Here is an 18,852-nt window from a genome sequence, read left to right as displayed (position 1 = left end):
CAAAGACGAACAGGCACACTGCTACAGAGAAAGGAGAGCAGCTCCCTGTACTTGGAAATTCTGAAACTCGGTCCCAACCACTTTGACACAAACGAAAAAACCCAGTACCGAATAAGAGATTTTACTCTAGTGATTGTATATGACAGTATTCAGTTTACAAACCAATTAAAAAGGAAGATATTTTCATTAAAGGAAGGATACGCGTAAAAAAGGTTTATTTGAAAATCTCAAAGTAACCCTAGCTATGGATCACACAAAAACTAAAGATGCAGAGACACAGCATTTTGCCCAAAACCGTTAAGTCATTCATTCCACAACTTATAACCACTTCAGAACACATTATGTTGAGACTGACTTCATCCATCTATCTACTTGCAGGCGTGACTACGGCAAGGAAAATTATTCTGCTCTTGTTAGGTTTAATCTTACTTCTTAATCTTCATTTCAACTTTCATCTTAAATTTCCTGCTTTCAAGTATCAAGCCAAATTGATTTGATGCCTAATGCCTGACAAATAAATAATGAGCCTCTGAATTACCCCACACGTGATAAGGCAGTGATCCCATTATTTATAACATTCTTATAATCAGGCAGTGATTAAATTATTTCTAATGTCCCTAGCATGAATGCAAAAATACACTAAAAAGATCCTTAACAAGGCTCCCCACCATGTTTTTTTTATTAAATGCTCTTAATTTGAGTATTTTATCACATGATTACACTAGCTGGGCCATAAGAGCTTATTTTAATGAGAATGGGAAGAGCTCAAACAGTGGGTGTTCTGGCTATCTCTTTGACATCTTTACAACCATTTGCCATTTTCAGTGTGATTAGCTGAATAGCAACCATCAAGAAGGTTGATTAATACTTCTTAAATATTCCAAGTCTCTGGATAGCACTCAGTTTATTTTCTCGAGGAACAGACTGAAACAAAGCCTTCCACTATCTCCACCCATGGACACAGTACAGTGTAACATGGGCACCAAAGGACAGACCTCACACTCAGCTCACTGCCAGCATCACTGACGTTTCTATTTACAGAGATCTGGACTCATATATGATGCCCAAGGACTTATCTTAATTAATATCATGTCCACATCAGAAGCGTGAGCGCGGTTCCAGGTAAAGAAATGGTGTAGGCAGCGTGGTTTCAATGTGTGCCTCCAGGACGCTACTGTTGATAGCAGACACCTATTGAAGTGCTGAGAATGAACATGAAATGCCACTTAACATCCTATTTGAAAAAAAAGCTTTAAAAAACTCCTCCGCATATTGAGCTTGCAGAACAAAGAAGTGCATTAAAAGCACTGATAAGGGTATTAAAAGGTAATATTTGATGTATGCCTATCTAGTACATTAATATTGAATCTGGCTGTGATACGAGTTGCACTAGTTAAAATTACATATTTCTCTTTTTCCTTGAATCAGATGAGACAGTTACAGGAAAAATCAATATCTAAAGCTTGCAAAGCCAAAAATCTTCTTTCAGCTCTAAGATACCGTGGTGATAAAGGCCATGAAATAAAGGTCAGAAATATATAAAATAGACATTAGATGCACGGACACATTTGTACCATGTACTGAAATTAGCAATGCCTTGTTCTTTCTGGGGTTTGCCATAGAGCCACTGCCAGCACAACATACCCTCTTCTTTCCATTAGCCCACAAGTCAAAAGCGAGCAGGACTGCTCGACTGGTATAGTGCGACTTGTGGGAAACTGCACTGTTGGCACTAAAAACAAGTAAGCACAATTTTCGATTACCCTACTGTTCGGCCCTGAGGCTAATGATCATCCATATGAAAATACTTTTCCAGAGGAATTTGGGGATGTTTCAAGTCTCTGTAGACAGCAAAAGACTAAAGGTTTCCCACCCCACTAGGAGTTTGAGTTATTGCAGCCCTTTGCAAGCAGGTGAGGGACAAAATCATTTGATGAGGTAGGGAATGGAGGAAGTGATATGAAGCTAGAAAGGCATACCTTAATGTGCTTTCCCATTGCCTATGCCTCACGCATATTGTCCAATACTCAGACATTCATCTGAGATCACTGTCTAGCCAACATAGAATATAATGAATGACAAAGCAGCAAAAGGCACTACTCCTGGCTATCACAATAAAACCCAGGCTATGCAGAATGGTCATCTCCAAACGATAAGCTGCAGGTGTTTCAGTGACACCATCTCCCTGAGCTGAAAGGTTGCAGGACACTTTCAGACTGCACTGAAACTAAAGCAGCACAGACTGTATAATTATCAACTTCTGCCAACATTAATTTCCTTCTAGAGTACTGAAGATGTCTACCTGGAATAAGTCTTGGTTAAGTCATATTTTCACCACATACCCAATTCTTACAAAGACATGCACACACTGTCATGCTGCTGGCCATCTGTGTACTTCAGATGAAAGTCCAGAAAGTAGTTAAAAGGCAAACTTTAGGTGGAGGAAATAACCATCACCTGTTTCATTGCCCCATAGTTTTCAGGCCTAGCTAAATGTTCATCCTACCAAGCCAGCTCCCTTTCTTTGAGGGACGAAGGTGATCTCCAAAAAGATGGTCGGTAATGTTTTACTGAGGAATGTGGAGTCATGTAGAATACAGCATGTGTTTATCTGCAACTGAGGAAATAAACTACAGGGGAATTTCTAGTGCCCATACAAAAGCACCAGGAGTTTAGATTGACCTGGTAGACAGGACAAATCCCTGGCTTCTTCACATTTGCCTGTGCTAATTTTGTTGTATTAAGATGAGAGAAAAACCTTAAATGTGCTCGCCTCACCAAATAGCAAGAACCGAGGTCAAAAAAGAGGTGGAAAAAGAACAAGATGGAAAAAGTCATAAAGAACTGCCTTTACTGCTGTTTCTGCGAGGAAGATGTTAGGAGAGGTGCCCTCTGACCTTCCCATCAATGACTGCTGCCTATCTTGGGCAACAGCCACCACCCTTATGTGGTGAAAGCCATGAGGAAAGGCTGATGTCAGTCAGACAAGCCCCACTCTGCCTGCACTTTGCCCTGGGGTGCACCCACTTGTAAGGAGAAAGGGGCAGAAAGCAAGACTAGAAAAAGGTCTGGAGGAAAGGAAGAAAGGGAGCGGGAATGAGAAACAGTGATCAGTGCAGAGGGGAAGCTTGTTATGACAGTACCAGAGATCACCGTGTGCAAGAGAATGTGTAAACAGGGGTAAAGGAAAAAGGGAACATAGATCAAAACCTATGGAGAGCTATCACTAATTTTGTGTATTGCCTGTTTGAAGGAGGGGAAAGGAAGAATTCCCAAGGGACTTGCTTATTTCTTCTCAGGGAGGAGCGGCAGAATTGCATTTTAAAATATATAACAGGCTTTTCCATTCCTCCTAGTCCCTGTTCCCACTACTCTTAAAAGAAATTGTATTTATCATGACTATATGACAACTCTGAAGGAACAAAATTTAAATTTTGTGCCCCAAGCACTCAGGGTGGCAAAACATACCGATGCAGAGAAAAGGGCTCATTTTAAACACACACCAAATAAATGGAAAGTGTAGGAGAATGGATAGGAGGTTACATTTACTTTTGAAAAATTAAAGCACTAAGAGTCTTAAGAGATTATGTGTGGGCTCCAGTAAAGTTCAGGCAAGATGGGGGAAAATAAACAGCTCATTTTATCATCCCATACATGAGAGTCAGAGTACTGCAAATGGGAAAAAAAAAAAAAATGCTCTTTCTCTTTCATGCCTACAGCTCTTCTCCACAGACCCTCTTAGAAGAGAGGTGCCACTGCTGAGGAGACCAACACTCAGCAGGCTCCTTATCCCAGATGACCTTGCACCACTTGCTTCAGAGGTGCAGCACCTGCAGATGGCATTGCTTTCCTTGGCCTTTCCTTGGTTAGTCGTGGACATGTTAGAGCAGCTCTGGAACCATGAAATCCTTCCCTATTAGCATCATATCTCCTCAGCTTTTACATTATGATCCCAGAAACTTTCCCAAGCAAGCTGCTCCATGTAACAACCCAGGCAATAAGACAAGTTTGCCTACAACAAACGAGATACCAAACAAAGAACCTCTCCTTCCTTTATGTGTGTAGAGAAATCATATTTCTGCAATCACCCTTCATTTTTCTTACGGGGAATAAAAACACCCAGACCACTTAGTCTCCATGAAAGAATCACCAGCATGCTCATCGTTTTGCAGCAGGATGCTGAGCTGCGGGTGAAACGGCTGCCAGGGCTCCAGGCTGCATTGCCACTGTCCTTGCTCATGGGTTTGAAGCCACAGAGCACAGAGAACACCATCCTAATGATTCACAACTAAATACACAAAATGCCACATTTCTTTTCCAGCAGCAAACTGAGGCCCTTTCCTCTAAGCTAATGCATTTGAGTGGTTAAACACATAACTGAGGGTACAACTTAAAAATGCTCCCCCCCAAAAAGCGGAATGGTATGTAAATATGAAAGGTGTTACCAACTAGCAGGAGGTCAATATATCTTCACTGTATCACCTGACATCCAGCACTAGAGATAATAGGACACAAAACATTTCAGAAGTGGTCTGGAGCTACAGGCATCGATGGATTGCTGCCATTAAAACAACATTGATCAGGACACTGTCAAAGAGGCTTTAATTTTGACAGTGAATGACTGGCCCTTGGCAAGATTCTGGGTCAGAAAACACACAGAGGTGCCCAACAGTCACCTTCCTACCCACACGACTCAGCTAGCTATTATCACAAGCAGCGAAATAGTTATCACAGTCCTGTCTTATTCCCCTCAGAATGTAATTCTACCATGATGCCCATTTTCTCTGTCCTGGGAGTGCTTCATCTGAACAGCTCTGCTAAGAAATGGAGAGGACAAGCAGCTTTTACCCGTAGGACAAGATAAATCCAGTATCACAATCATTTAATGAGGACTACAAATCCTACTAAGTGCTTTTTCATTTATAAGCCCTAGATAAAGGGGCAAGTATGGTTCCCCTCCAGAACACTCCAGACAAAACAACACCAATTTTGGCCTCATGACAGTATGTTAATACAAGAAGATCTGCAATAAAGCCTTTATGAGGAACACCACAGAGTATATGTTTTAGCGATTATGCCACAAGACTGGTATGCTTTAGCAGTCTAATTCCTCACCATTGTAGTCATGCTTCAGTGAGGTGCAGTCATTTTCCCATGATACCACTCTCACAGTGTTATTCCATTTCTTTTATGCTGTGTAATAAACAGGAGTTTCAGTTACTTGATTTGGCAGATGCTGGAGCAGAAGCAAGCCTGTTGTTCCTTGCCCCTGAAGCCCTATTATGCTGCTTTACAAAGCATTTTTTACATGTTGTTTCTCCTCACCAGATCAGTCAACGGAATATGTCCAAGACAATCCTCATATCTGGATCACAATAAAATATATTAAAGATACAGGAACCAAACTGGATTAGAACAAACTACAATGTAACTCCCACACTCTTCTTGCATAATCTTTTGGTTTTGAGACCCTGGAAAAACCAATCAACCAGATCTGGTATTACAGGACACAGAAGAATCATGCTCTGCTCAACGCAAACACCTTCTCTAGGTTCTCTTACTAAGGAAACAACTTGCAGTATCATCTTCACATAACAAGTATCACAGCATCCTCAAATGTCACACACCTGGAGAAACAGAAAAACTTTTATCTAGATAAATCAGTAACAGAAGCAGGAACATAGCCCAGGCTGCACCCAGTACATAGTGCACACAAGCTTAGCTTGACACATTCTGCAAGTAAAAATGAATAGAAAAGTGACTCATTTTTCCTCCAGGTTACCTTTGCTTCCCACCTACCAGGCAGCCTTCAGAAGGAACACAGCCTCAACAACACGATTCCTAAGCCATTCAGGGTTTAACGTCCTGCATTGAGTTTACAGTTCCACAGCTCTTCTGTAACCCCAAGTACCTTTCTAACAACATGTACACGTGAGAGTTGATTTTTATGCATTGTTTCAAAATTAATTTCTACTCTCCAGGATAGCACTGAATGAAGAACAGGCAAAGAGCAACGTGTTTGCATGCCAGCTGTCTTCAGTAAAACAATCATGCACCAAGGTGTGGAGGCTTTCCTGGTTCTGGGCTCCCTTTGGCCTCGGTCTCCCCAGCAGCCACGCCAGCCCCTGCAGGATCATCCAGGTTACACCAGCAGGGACAATGGTACAGCTCTGAATTTAAGAGTTAGGCAAAATTGTTTATTTCAGCTGCCAGACAGTGCAATGAGAAGACAAGAACATCTAACTGCACTTGTCTGCAATCTCCCCGCTGCCAGAGTCTGCCAAGAGAACTCAGCTTCTATGAATATGGCCTAAATTTAGCTGGACTGCAATAATTCTCCTTGTAGCTATAACCAATGTTTGTCAGTTTGCACCTCCAGCTCACTGTGCAGTCCTCCAGTGCAGACAGAAATAACTTGCTAGTAGCTTTAACCACACATTGGTTTGTGTTATCAGCACAGACACATTGAACTAGTGAACCATGGGCACTTAGCCTCTCAACCTGCTTACAAACACTGTAAGAGCTGATAAGAGACTTTGCTATCCAAGCTGATAGACAGCAAATGTTTATTTTTCCCCTTTCAGATGCAACATGGTAGATTACGTTGCATTTTGCTGCGTAGCACAGTGTCAATACCGTCATGTAGCACACGGTCACATCACAACAGGGCATGATGAGGGGCAGCATAACATTTTTTGAGATGGGCAGCTGGATTTGCCACTAATTCATATTCAAGTGAGACCTCCGGGTTGATGTCTCTTTAACAACTACAGCCTCTGCATCCGTCAGTGTCACTCTAACAAAGCTATATACATTTATACATATACTTTGCCTTGACATATTTAAGCCTGTGTGAACTAACAGCTATCTGCTTCAGCCATCTGCTTCAGCAATCAATCCTCTTTTAAACAGTTCCCCATTACATACAAACATCTACATCTTTACCCTCTGCTTTACACCATCATGACTACAAAAATGCCTTGATGACGACTAAAATGGCTTTTTAGTAGATCAGTTCATCTGCTGGAGGAAGGAGGGGGACAGGAGGAAGATGCCAATTGTACAAGTGAGAATGATGAAATAGAAAAAGACTTTGCACCTTTTAAAAAGGTTCTTAATCAAAGAAGTCATCCTCAGCACTTGAGAATCTGAGAAAAAGCTTATTACGTGAAAAGCGCCTGACAAATCTGGTATCTCAGGTTTTCCCTTGAATTTCCAAATAGGACTAAATTTACTAGAGTGCATAACACAGAGCTGCACAGCAACAGTTCTTCAGACTGCACCATTCCTAATTACAAACCCAGAGAAAGGAAGGAATGTATTTCTGTTCCTCAGGAATACAAAAGAAATAAAATGTCACCACAGGCTCAAGGAAAAGTTGCCATCATTACTGTATTATTGCCTAATCTGAACTATTTAACGGAACTAGCTAAGTTTTTGCTTGCAACTTAAGGGGATTATCAAAGAACTTGCTCATCTATGCAATGTTCACAGAATAATTTCATAGAGCTTTGCAGTACCCTGAATTTACACATTCTTTTGGAAACAAACATGTTTCTTCTGTTAAGGTGCAGGCCCAGAGGAAAGAATATCACTCAGCTTCACCAACACAAAGTCAAGCTGGAGAGAGCTCCACTTGTCTCGCAAGTGTGGAGAATATCACTCCAAAAATGCCTTGCCGCCTCAACCCCACGATCTCTTAAACTAACCTGTAACTTCTTTTCTGGAAAGAAAAAACCCACAACTCTATAACTTCCAATATGCTCTCCTGACAATGCATTAGTTAGGAATGAGGCTGAGACACGGGCTTTTTACTAAACGTAGTTTACAGTTTGAACAAGATACACGCACTAAAGACATGTTGATATGTCAGTTGAGGATTTCCAAAATTACCATCCTTAGAAGAAAATGGAAGCCTTACACCCTTTCTCAACTCCTGAGACAGTACGTGATAATATAGCTTATGGGGTGATGTTAAGATATCCCAATTTCTTGAATTAATTTCTGTTGATTCCTCACTACAGCTGGACTAGCTATTCCGCAGGAATAAAACCCACATAACTGAGTTTGTTCAAAGTGGCACTAAGATGACCAAAAAAAATCACAAAATTTGGGGTGAAGTTTTTTCCTGAATAAAAAATGCCTGTATTTCCTGAAATGCCATAAACTTGCTGCAAAAGGCTTACAAAATCACATCTAACAGTTTCGTCCAGCTTGAAATAATAAGCCCTGATTGACAGCAAAAATAGGTCTTTGCTAGCAATCAACATGCTTTGTTTTTCAGCCTCTCTGCATTTTGTGGACAACAGCCCAGATTTTTGCAGATTATTTCATTAGGGGAAGCTTGCACTTTAACTAAACATGGCTTTCTCAACACAAAATTGGTATCAATCATTTCACATTTTAAGCAGACTGATTCATCTGCAGGAAATCTGTCCAATAATCTAGAGTTACAGCTGATCAGACAAAATTAAAGGAGTAAGTCACTTGATTTTTGCCACTTACACCATCGTATCACTGCACATGTGAAGAAACAAAAAGAAAACAAATCCTTAAACAAGCCTAAGTTTCATCACATATTTTCCTACTGCTTTCATCATGAAATTTAACTCCAAATACATCCACTACAACCCATTTATCTGTAGAAAAGTAGCAATAATCCACACTATAGCCAACTAGCATGACTCAGCTACTGCTTTATGAAATTCAACATTTTCTATTCACAGTAGCTTGCATAAATCTTGTGGCTGTGTTTTAGTTGCATTTTACTCCTGGCATCCTGCTTAGATTCAGCAAGTTCAAACAAAACACCTTGTTTCTGCTGAGGGTGGAGAGAAAAGGAGGGAGAAGGCGACTTATTAATAAAACTACAAACAGTTCAACACTCAGACATCAAGCCAAGCTTGCCACAGCAACCCTATTTGTTCAGTATTTGGCTGTCAGTATCATCTCAGGCCTCATGAAAAACTTAAGTGAACAATTTTGGTTCTCTAAACTCCATTGAAGCCCACTTTGCAGGGGGCAGAGTTTCTCCCCAGAATAGTTTTAAATAAAGAGGCTTTGGTCTCTTTTCTAGATTCAAGAGAAGTATGAACCAACTTATTTAATCAATTAATGGTATCTAAACATAGATAATTTTCTACAAGATTTACTTATGTAAAAAAATAACCATACCTGAATCCTTCCCTTCTAGGTGCCCACTCAGATCTCCCAAGAGGATCCTGTACCTTCTCAGCCTTGGGGCACAATAGGAGCAAACGGTTCCTGCCCCCCAGCTGGGCTTTAAGAAACAGGTGAAATAGATCTAATCATCAACACTGAGTGCTGTTTCATGCCCACACCTGATCACAGTGATTTCATTTGCCCTCAAAGTGGGGCAACACAGTGACTCCCTTTGAAACATGAGGTTTCTCTTATTCTCTGAAGGAGAATTTTTGTTCCTACCTAAAACGAACAAAAGGGTTCCCCCCACTGCAGCATCTGCAATTTTCTTTGCAGTCACTATTTTAATTAGCCAAGGCATTGCTGGGTCAGACAGTCACTTTAAAACTAGAAGAAACCAGGTGTTTTTTTATATAAACATAATTAAGCAGTTTAATGAAAATCTGTTGAGTCCATCTCTCTCTGAGAATGTGCAGGGCTCAGCCTGCTGTATTTCTGCTTGTTTTTGAATGCACACTGCACTTAAATGTGACTTTGCTGTCACCAACAGGTTGCCATGAGAATTAAATGTTTTCCATTTATTTTTTAATTTTATAGCTCAGGCTAAAAATAAGAATGTGACTCACCCAGACTTACTCTTTGTGGGTATTGTTTTAATTTGTAAGTAGTCCTGTTAGCTGTGATGTAATTAATGATGAAGTAGTTAGTAATCTCTGACTATGAGGGGTAAATCTGCTATGGGAAGGCAGATTAAAGCTGCTGCTGTTGAAAACATCACAGATAAAGAGGGAACATAATTAAATAATCTCTCTGATTTTCAAATTTCAACAGAGAGATGGATCACACAGCATGTCACTTCTGGTTTCTCAGAGAGCTTATTCTTCTTTTATTATGAACAGAATTACTCTATCCACTGCATGAAACAATTGATTGGCTTCAATATAACTGGATGTTTTGCCAGCCTTCACTGTGCTCCTACTCAATATGTCATGTAAAATAGTGTGCTGGAAACTGGCTCACCTGCCTGTCTGCTTGGTGTTTATAAGGAGTTTGTCTCCATGGTATTTCAGTTCTTTGTCTGAAAACAAAACAGGAGATACAAGAAGCCAAGGAAACCTTGAAAGGAAAGCCACAACAGTGATATACTCCAATCAGATTTGATGGCCTAGGCACAATCCTGAGAGGCTAATGACATATCAGCTCTCTCATCCTGCTTCCTGAGAAGCCCTGGAAACACCACAATTCTCCACCTGCTTCCACCTTTCTCGGGGCATATATCCTGCTCCCCCCTCGTGGTACGTACATGGCACACAAGGAGGCTCGGCTGCCAGCAGGTGCTAGTGGGGAGGGCACAGCCAGAGCTTCACCACATCCATCAGTGCAGCCCACTTGTCCACCCTGCTGCCTCCAGGGTCCTTAATACCGCAGACACAAAAAGGGACAACGAAGGCCTGACATGCTCACACGCAATTGCATGACAGCAGCTGTGTACGGGAGATCAGACAGCGTGTTGGAGAGCTGAAGAAACAGCCTTGAACAGAGGCAGCATTAGAGAGCACTGCTTGTTTAGATCCAGGGCTCCCTCCACTACTGTTGGGTCCAAACTAAACCACTTTTAAGAACTGAGTCATGTTTGTAGCTGGGACAGCTCAATTTGTCATGAGTTTACCTGGTGTTTTGTCCATGGCCTAAGTACCTTTCATACAGAGCGTGCACTTTATTGTGCACATGAGGGCTGAAGGACCATAGGAGCAAATGAAAAAAATGGAAAAAAAAGGTTTAAATTCTCATTTCCTTTACACTCTCGTTTTGCATCTAATCTGAGTTCAAGCGATCAGATAAGTGATACCATTCTGTGATTCCGTGGTAAGAGATGCAAGCCTTCTTCATATATGCCTTATTTCAGCAATATCTGACAGTATCAAAAAAGAAACAAACTTCCAAAAATGTGGGCTCGTATGTAACTTACCTGGGAAATTTAAACCACCTGCTTGGCTTCCAGGGTTCTAGCACATATTAAACCAGAAGGAGGTTAGTATTACAGGATTCAAGGGTACCTGCAAGTCTCTATACAAACTCAAAAGTTTTGACAAAGTTACACTGGAATCAGAGACCTAAAAGACTATACAACAGCTGCCTCCACTTGAGTTTATTACTGGCCTCTACAAGTGGTGTTGCTAAGAGTCCCTGCATGATGAAGATGAGGGTAGCAGGAAAGGTGTTGTCAGAGAGTGTCATACGGGCCATGAAGCAAAGTCTTCAATAAAGAAGAGGAGGCATCCAAGGAATGTGCCTGATTAAGAGGCTCCCAGGGAGGCTGCAGCTCATCCCTGTGGTCACTCCCTCCACCCCAGACACCCCCTCCCAAAGCAACAGCGCAGCCCCTGTGCTGCCCAGCTGAGACCCAGAGCAGCCCTACCTGCCAGTGCTGCAGCAGGGAGCTCTGGGTCTGTCTCTACACATGGCCTTTAAACCATGACAGTTGACACAGTCTTTTATAGTTCTGCAAAGACAAAGAAGTTCCTGCTGTCCCTCACTTTTTACCATTCTGCTTTATCTGTTTTGATATGTGTTGGCTCTTATATTTTCCCCTCCTTGGACAACTGTCTCCTCTGCTTATATAGTCATACTATCGCCAACCGTAACTAAATTAGGGCGTAATTCTTGCAATGACATATGGCACAGCAATAAATGGACCTCTAGGAAGCACCTTATACCATATGGCTTATTCCTTGTGTCATAAAGAAAAGGGTTATGAACCAGAAGTATGCCTATGCCAAGGTAACTACATCTGCTGCCAGATCTGAGAGGACAGTAGTGATTAAACTACACCAACACTGTGGAAGTGGTATTACATTTATGTTTACACAAGAGTGTAGAACGCTTCAGCACCTGCTGCTTAAATGGGGATCAGGACAGGAAAAGGGAGAAAGCAGGAGTGAATGAATTTCAGACAGCTGTCAGGCTGAAACAGCTTCACCCCTGCAGCAGCAGCAGCTGCAAGCTCACACAGCTCAATGTGCTGGGGAAAGAGCTGAATACAAAACAAAACAAAAAAAGGAGCTTGCTCACCACCAGGTAGGTTTTCCCTGGTGTCTCCAGCTAAAATGTTAACCTGGATGTCTTTCAGGATAAATATCTCCAGAGTTATTTGTACACAATGCTGCAGTGTTTACCTTTTGATTACAGATCTTTACACGCTGTCCATTATTATTGAATGCCAGGATGAAAGGCAGCCTAAGGGCCTGAATGCAATGTTCTGTCACAAAGAAAATACAGCAAAAGTAATGGCAGGCTCTGAAAGTAGAGATACACTAGGCTGGAAAGAAATATGAGCATAGGATCAGTGTTTCTTTTGCAGGGTGCTTGGCTTTTGCTTTAAAAAAGCTTCATGCAGTTTTGTCTGGACAGCGACATGTAAAGCCTGGATTTGGATACCAATGAAGAACGTGTATAAAATTCTGTTGACTAATTACTGTCTCTTGCATTTGTGTATGTACAAATACAATAGGAATTACAGAGCTACACTTTCCAGGTTACTGAGTTTAACTCCCAGAAAGTTCCCTATTAAGTTCAGATCCCAAACTGGGTTTCAAGAGTTAGAACGGTGTAATGAAGTCTAATGCTCTCACTGAAGGAAACTGAAACAAGTGACTCATAATATTTAAACTAATGCCACTCACCTAGTCCATAGACCTTCTTCTTATGATAGCATTCCCAGATAAACAATTTAAAACATTGCCCTGTATTTCTTTAAAGTAATATGCACTCAGTATGGGTTATTTCTATTAAGAGTCAGTAGTCAAGTTGAATTGTGATCAACTGTAAAGCACAGTTATTTTAAAATCTAAAAAATTTTCAGGTTTTAAGTAAAAAGTGCCAGAAATGGCATACAGACATAAATCTCAAAAAAAGAGTTTCTACAATAGACGTACATATACAATACATCTAGTAATGCATGTGCTTCAACTCTGAAGAAGTGATAGACTTTGAGGGGTTAGTATATCTGTCTTTCTATCTAGAACCACAATGAACACTGTACTTGTCCTTAAGCTGTCTAGAAACCTAATTTTTAGTCATCTCTATGAAGCCGAAGTTGTAGCTTTGCTAACATTTCAAGTTATTTGTAAAAATGTCTACAATTTTCATTAATCTTCTCTTCTACACTGGCACATAGTTTACTCCTTAGTCTGCTGCTGGAGTCATACAAACCATTTACAATTTTTACACTCCCGTTCCAGCAGTCTAGATTTGGATTTTGAAAAGCCAAACCCTGGGGCTGTTTCCAGGAAGCATTTTGATGTGTTGCCTGATATAGGTGATTCGCACTTGGAACAAGGTTGGTTGTGAGATGTTGAGAGCAGCAGAGGTGTCCAGACTTCTTTCGTAATTACATCGTGATATTACCCCACTTATCTCCACTAGCCAAATTTCAGCAAATTTTTTAATGAAAAACCTTTCCACAACTATTTATTAGTGCACCTATAGCTGACTGGTTAAAGATTGCATGTAAATCTTGAGCTTTTACAATTTTTGTTCTCTTTTACAGCAACTTAATGCTTTCTGCAACACTTATAAGAATACAATACCCACTTACTACATTTTTTAAAATCTACTTTTTTACTAGATCCACTTGAAAATATTCCTGTCATATGCCAGTTTGGCAACAGGGATACAAAATACCACAGCACCACCTGATTCCACAGAACAAGAAAAAAAGCAATCCAAGTACACACAACTGCTTTGCATTTAAGAGTAGGAAAGCAGGCAGTAACAATTTTCCATACAGTCTTGCATTAGATTTAATTCTTATTAATAAGAAATGAGAGTCATTAACGCTATTAAAAATCTAATTACATTAGCAATTTTCCATCGTGTCATATATGAGTAGTTAAGTATTGGTATTTGTTTTTCCTAATGGGATTCAAAAGTCTAATTAAAAGTCTCTCTTTTGTGCTTAAGTGGAATGAATCTCTAGGAACAACAAGACAGTTTTAATAGCCACAGACAGCTTATTCCTTCAATATCACACTTGACAACCATCTTACCCTTCAGCACTTTAACCAAATTATACAGGGGCAGCCAGAAAGTCAAATACTTACTGGTTGCTACAATAGCAAAACTGCAAGCCCCTTTCTCCTCTCCTCATTCCTCTCTCCATGCTCAGTTGTTTTACAGGTTATAATAATTGAATAACAGTAATAAGGACGGGTATAACAAAACCTTTTAAGCCTTTAAAATAACACCCTGTAAGAATACGATTTTGCAATGTTTATCAGTCATGCTTGCAAAAGTTTTATTGTGGATAGATCTAAATGGAGTACATTACTCCTCTCAAGGAACTACTACAAGAGAGAGCAAAAAAGCCCATTTTGCCATACAGGTGCCCCACACAGATTGCCAGTATGCTGTGTGTTTCAGCACAACTACTCTAGCAACATTAAGCTACTTTAGGCTGAGGTCTCAATTTTATTTTGTAAGCATAACTGGTAACACATGGTAAGGTAAACACTGCTGTTGCCACTGGAAGCTTCCACCGCTTTCATTCAGGGAGGCAGCAGGGCGGCCAGCCAGCCCTTCCAGAACCAGTTCCGAATTTCTATCTCAGCAGTGGCTAATGATCTCCAGAAAACCCACACTTGTCTGCCTTCAACCCAGTTAACGTTTCCAAGAGGTTTCTTACCCTTGCTTGTGTTCAATACTGAACCAAATGTTTGTGTAGCAGAAAGCCCTGGTAAAAGGGAGAAAGATGGCAGTGGTAAGCAAGGAAGATGTTCAGGACCCCCTAGAACACCAAGAAAAAAGATGAAATAATTTTATGAGTACAGCCACCAGCAAAACCAGGACCTAACAGTCCAGGACTCTTACTACACCTGAGGACCAAATGAGCAGCCATTCCATCCTGAAATCAGCCTATCCTTCAGTTAATGCCACTTTGTTTGGCAACGATGATACATGGGAATTACTTTGCATATCACTGGGCATTACTGCTTTATTCTGCAAAAATCAGAGCATTTTACTGCAAAATGCAAATCTGAAGTGCTCCACAGCATGCTGGCTTTGCTTTTCCTTAACAAGTACCAATCAATGACAGGTTAATGCTTAGTTAACATTTATTAAGAGCAACATGGTTTCAGAAACTTCAGACTAAACGTGTCAATTAGATGACAGATCCTTCATGAAAGATGAAAGAACCTCTGTGTTGGGCAGATACTCTTATGTTTTGCTGTCAATGATTTATTAGTTACAAAGTCCCAAGTGTCCAAGCTTATCAGTAATGAGATAAGCAAGTATGAAGTAAAGGGTACTGTTGATTATTTATTTCACAGAATCTCACTAACCATCACTGCTACCAAAATAGTCCAGAAATTACAGATTCACAAAGTCTTACAGTGACAATCACAAAGTAACGTACCAGACACAGCATGAGGCAGTGAGCTAACTTGAGCTGAGCCTGCTAAAAGCCTGTGGAAGGGTAACCAATCTATACTCAAGGTCATACTACAAATCAGACACATCAATGCTGATTACAAATTAAATTCTTTACTGTCTTTCATGTTGGTGCAGACACTGAGACTGTGTGAAGAGACTGACATCCTGTACATAATTACCACTAAATCTGAATAGGAGAAATTCATCCCCACTTGAGCAGCGCACAGACGCTGGTGTCAGGACAGGACAGCAGCGAGTCAGGGACTTTTGACCAGGCAGCATCCTACACCCAACAGGTTGTCACAACTTTTCAATTTGTGAACTCTCAACAATTTTCTAGCAAAGATGTAAGCTCAGTGCAGCTGTCTGCAAATAGTCTTGCTTTACCTGGTTGTGCCCTGGAGATCAGAACCACTGACAGGCTGCACAAAACACATAAAAAGTTAGCAAGAGCCCAGACACATAAGTCTAATCTTAGTTCATCCTTAGAGCACAAAATACAAATAAAAGCATGCTGCAAATAAAATTCAATATCCAGAGTACAAACACGTCAAGTACATAGGAATTTTAGAAGCTCCACAGTATTACTGTACAAGGAAGAACTTCTACTGTACAACTGACCCGTGTCTTTGTGTGGGCTGACAAACAGATCTGCCACTTTCTCTTGCTTCCAGTGAGAGTTATTTAACAGTACTTCCAAAGCCCCTTTCAAGACCTATCATAAAATCTATGCAAGAAAATACATAATAGCAAAAATCATTTTCCCCACCTCCTTTGTGTAATGCCTACATTCATTTTCTTTCATGGCAAAAGAAGTTAGAACAAAAATCATCCTAAACCTGTAGATACATTTCCATTACACATCTTTATTTTTCAGTGTGCACAGCACTGACTCTGACCTCAGTTTATCAACAGCGTAAGTATTAGGAATGCCTTTGGGTGCAGGAGATTCTATTTTTTTCATCACATGTCCACAGAAAAAAATAACATTGAGCAACAAATAACTCAGTGGACTGCTGGAATTTTTAAAAGTAAGGGGGGAAACAAATCTTTCTGCAAAAACAGGGACGGTAAATTATTTTATGAAAAGGTACTACCAGAAGGTCTTTTACATCTCAATCAAAACGCTGCAAGCTACAGCCTTGAATTTCAATTACAGATGGTAAGATGACATACAATTAATACGATTCTATTTGTGTAGTCTAATCAAAGCATGAGAACAGGATAAACAAACGTAACATATTCTGTGTCTTCAATTCCAACCCATGATGCACTGAAAGCGACCATTAACATTTCAGTACCAAATTCACATTAATTTCCCTGCCTCTGCAAGAGTTCTCTTCATTCTTAATACCATCACGCCATCCTGAGCCAGAGGCAACTCTTATCTCTGAGGTGTTTACAGAAACTGCCAAGAACACATTTTTTTTCCCCCTTTGGAATGCACCAGATGATGTATCAGGTGTCAGATTTTCCTGCCAAAGTTTCCCCAAGGGTGGATCACAAAATGTTCTTTGTTATATGTCACTCATCTCATACTTTACTACCCCCTTCCCCTGCTCCTCCATCACTCTTTGTGTAAAAGAACACCTACTGGAAGAACAATGTTTTGCTCCTGATCATACTCTGACGTCTTCACTTTCTGTCTCCGTGTCGCCTACTGACACAAAAAACTTCAATGCTTTCCTGCTCACCACATGCACCCAACTAAAATCTCAGTACACGGTGCTGTGATCCTGTTCTTTGTTAAATTTTTGTTTCATTGTAGTGACAACGGCTTTCTGTCCATCTGGATTACTGAAAGCTATAGAGAACAAGGGAAATGTTCTGCAAGGAACAGCAGTGCTTTGGCAAAAAAAAAAAAGAGGCATTAGGATGACTAATAAGTCTTCTGTACCCTATAATGCACAAATGTAGCTACTTTTCCTAAATAACTCCTTTTCTTAAGAAGTCTGTTCTTGACATAATGGGGCTCTGCTATTAGCTACCCAGTTCTGATACTGATATACCGCCACATCATGAGGTAAAAAAACAACAGCCACATAAAACTGAAGTGACAAGGAGACATGTTTCTGAACACAAGAGAAAACAGACACATTTATTTATCCTGATCTTATATATACTTTGTGTTTTAAACTGGAAATTTATTTGAAAAAGGGGAGGGGGAAGGGAAGAAAAGATAGGACAGATCTAAAAATGAAGGGAGAATGGCAATTTAATATTTTTTCTCAGTACAGCACCATATTCCTAGAAACCATTAGCTTATTGCCCCCAAAGCCGTATATTTTTCCTACTAAATATTTTACTCTATCAATTGATTGATTTTATTATAGCAGGTGAGGTATGACATGTCCCTACAGTCCCTTGCAAGGTGAGACACGGGCGCACACCCTTAAGCCTGGCAAGAGGAGCTGGTCGGCTGAAGCAAGTGCAGAAAAAAGCAGCCAGCTCCTGGTTTAGCTGAACAACTCCCTGTAAACATGTCAGCCCCAAAAGGAGCCACTTCTCCAGCTCCAGGATCCTCAGATCAAGCCACACTAACAGCGCATGGGTAATGGTCTGTACTGCTGCACAGACTGCATTTGACCATTTAACTGCCTGACATGCCATTTGGTACTGTTTCTGCTCCCCTTTAGGACAAGAATACTTGTACAAGCTCTCAGATAGAAACTGTGTTCAAACATGCACATCAACAAAACTTCCCTTCTCTGAACCTCCCAAACAAGATACATAAAGAATTGGTAGATAATACAGTTAAAATACTCCAGTATTACAAATAGCTCCTATAGAATTCTTCACATAGTATTTCCCCACATTCAAGCTGATCTGTCTGTGCCTGAGTGTGCAGCGCAGCTCAGAAGTTGACCCATTCTCAGTGAATTAATCAAAATTAATCTTCAACTTCCAAACAGAATTAAAATCAAGAAGACCATTGTGCTGGGAAACATAACACCCTTTTCCATACCATGCAGTTTTTACTGCTACAGAGTACAACATATGTATAGTCTGATGAGCATGTAGAATGTTAAGTGAAATATGAATAATTCTCCTTCTACACTTAGTTAATTAATCAATTTTCAAGCAGAGAAGTAAATGTTAATAGTAAAGGTTTAATACCAGTGCATAATAAATAAACTTAAATATCATTGGCATATATTTTGAAACATCAAAGGAAGGAAAGGAAAAAGGAATTGTGAAAGTGAACAGTTTGAAAGAGAATGAAGTTTAGGTGACCTAATTAAAGGCTTTTTCTCAGCT

Source organism: Nesoenas mayeri (genome assembly GCF_963082525.1).
Source record: "Nesoenas mayeri genome assembly, chromosome: 14".
Taxonomy (NCBI): domain Eukaryota; kingdom Metazoa; phylum Chordata; class Aves; order Columbiformes; family Columbidae; genus Nesoenas; species Nesoenas mayeri.
The sequence above is the reverse complement of the archived record's forward strand: the minus strand, read 5'-3'. Positions refer to the sequence as shown.